The sequence below is a fragment of the Myotis davidii genome, unplaced genomic scaffold, assembly GCF_000327345.1.
Source record: "Myotis davidii unplaced genomic scaffold, ASM32734v1 scaffold370, whole genome shotgun sequence".
NCBI classification, from domain to species: domain Eukaryota; kingdom Metazoa; phylum Chordata; class Mammalia; order Chiroptera; family Vespertilionidae; genus Myotis; species Myotis davidii.
This window is the reverse complement of record NW_006288615.1, coordinates 7712490-7715188: the sequence shown is the minus strand read 5'-3', so window position 1 is coordinate 7715188 and position 2699 is coordinate 7712490.

Here is a 2699-nt window from a genome sequence, read left to right as displayed (position 1 = left end):
GAAAACCTGCCCCCAGCCTGCAGGCCCCAGGCCTGCCAAGGTGGGTGCCAGTGAGGGCCCTCCGATTGCCCTGCTGGTCACCCTGCAGAGGGAGGCGACTGGCAGCGGCGATGGGGGACAGGGACAGTGAGTGGGCAGCACCAGGCCTGCCAATGTGGGTGCCAGCGGGGGCCCCTTGATCGCCCCACCTGTTGCCCCACAGATCTCCTGGCCAGGTGGCTCAGTTGGTTGGAATGTCAACCTGTACACCAAAAGGTGGGGGGTTTGATCCCTGGTCAGAGAGTGTGCGGAAGGCAACTGATCAATATTTTTCTCTCTGTCTCTTCCTGAAAAATCAATTTAAAAAATATCCTCAGGTGAGGATTTAAAAAATAAAACAAACTGGTTATAGTAACTATACCTTCTAAAAAAAAAAACACCCCAAAATGTGGATGCTGCCATCCTCTTGCTTAGTCAGAATCATGGCCATCCTTGTCTAGTTGGGAGAAGGCACCCCACAGAAGGAGGGACAATTAGAGGTCTCCCCCCAGTTTTTGAAAGCTGACCAGAAGAGCAACTCACAGCCTCTGGAAGAGGTGAACTGGGAGATGTGATGTATGGACGGTGTTGGCAGCTTTCTCCGCTGTATAGACAAAGACCATCTGGAAGGAGAGATCAGCCTGATCCCACAACACGTCCAACAAATGACCAAACCACCACAAGGGTATCTCCACCAGAAGTGACTTCTCTGAGGAGCTTCCAGGTATCCCACTTAGAGCGGACTCTGCCTTTCCTACGTAATACAGACGTTCTAGCTCACAATCGAGATGGCATTGCTTTCATCTGCAGCAGGATCTTTGGGTTTGGTGAAACACAGATGGCCAATAAGAAATCTGAATGGATGATCGAATGTTTGATCTTGATTGTGGTCATACTGCCCAACTATATTCATTTGACAAAGCTCATAAAACTTTACATTTATAAACAAATTATAAGTCCATAAAGTTGTATCAGAAGGAACATTCCAATTAAGAAAAATCTACAGTAAACATGATATTTGGTAAGATATTAAAAGCCCCCAAACACCATATTTACTCTAAATTAATTTTTTAAAATTTCCATTGTTCCAGGATTATTTGTCAAAAAGACTACCCTTTCTCCACCTTGACACTTTTCTCAAAGATTAATTTACCATTTATATATGGTCAATTTCTAGGTTATAGTACATTCCGTTTATATGTAGTTTATTCTGTGTATAGTATATACTATATATCTATATGCCAATTTCATGGTAACCTGATGACTGAATTTACAGTAGTTATTGAATTAGGTAGTAGATACCCTTCAAATTTAGTTTCTTTTTCAAAAATGATTTTGACTCTCCTAGGACCTTTTCTTTCTATAAAAATCTTAGAGTAAGATTTTAAATTTCTAAAGCCTGCTGGGATTTTGATTGTGAATGTTTGAAATTTATAAATAAACTTGGAGAGAATTAGCATCTTGACAACATTGAAAAATTTAATCCATGAACATGGTATATCTTGCCATTTAATTGTAGGCCTTTGTTATTTTCTTTTAACAATGTGTTATATTACTTAGTGTTTCTCTTATCAGTATTTTTCAGTCTTCAGGATGAGGCCTGCAAAGGGCCAGCATCTTCTAGCTCAACCGAAGGCATATGCATGTGTGGGATAATGGCCAGCAGGTGGAGAAAAATCTTTTCTGGTGCTCCTGGATGTGAAAGCCCAATGCTGTGGTTCCGTCTCCCATTGGTAAAGTCAAAATGGGAGATACAGTTGGATGGGGAGACATGGAGCTGGACTGGAAGGCTGGGATTAAGGTGGAAGTTATAAGAACTGGAATGTTTGAATGCACTTCATTGAGTGGCTGCATCTCCTCTGCATGAATGTATTATTGAGACAGATATTATGTCTGACCAGGGAGCACGTCCCTTACCTAGTATTATAAAACAGCAGGCATGGATGTTCACCCTTTGGTCAGTATTAATTAGACATACTACATGGGAGTCCATAGATTTGCCTGAGCCTGCACAGGTTGTTAATTTGAAACAGCATAGAACACCTACCTAGTGGACAAAAGGAGATTAGCACTTTAATAAGCAACATGTTAGAAGCTGGAATGCGTGGAATCAGATTCTCTGTGTAACAGTGCCATGTGGCCTGTGGGAAAGGCAGCGGCTTGTGGAGACTGACTCCAGATTTGGATCAGCAGTTCTCCTGTTAGCATCAGCAGTTATCACTGTGGCTTCAATAGTGCAAAACTTACGGCACGCTAAAGGAGACTTGTATCACGGGCGGCTTTCGCAAATGCTTTTCCTCAGTCTCAGGAAGGAGCCAGCCGCAGCTTGCCTGCATGCGGGGAGGATCCCAATTCACATTTATCCAACAGCCACATAGCTCTCAGAACTCACCAGCTTACTGTCGTAAGTTGGTTAGAAGGGAGTTGGACTTGATGCAGGGTCTGAGTGTAATAAAACACTATGTTGATATGATAATATCAGAAACTGAAGAGCAGGTGGGGACTGGCTTAAGTTAATGCTCATACAGGTGACTAACAGAGTCTGCTTGATAAACCAGCAAAGATCCAAGGGCCCTCCCACTGGCCGAGATTCTTAGAAATAACACAAGCAGAAGCCATCCTCAACATCCCACAGGCAACGGAAAATAACTTCATCCATCGCCTCTCCCTGGAATAAGGAA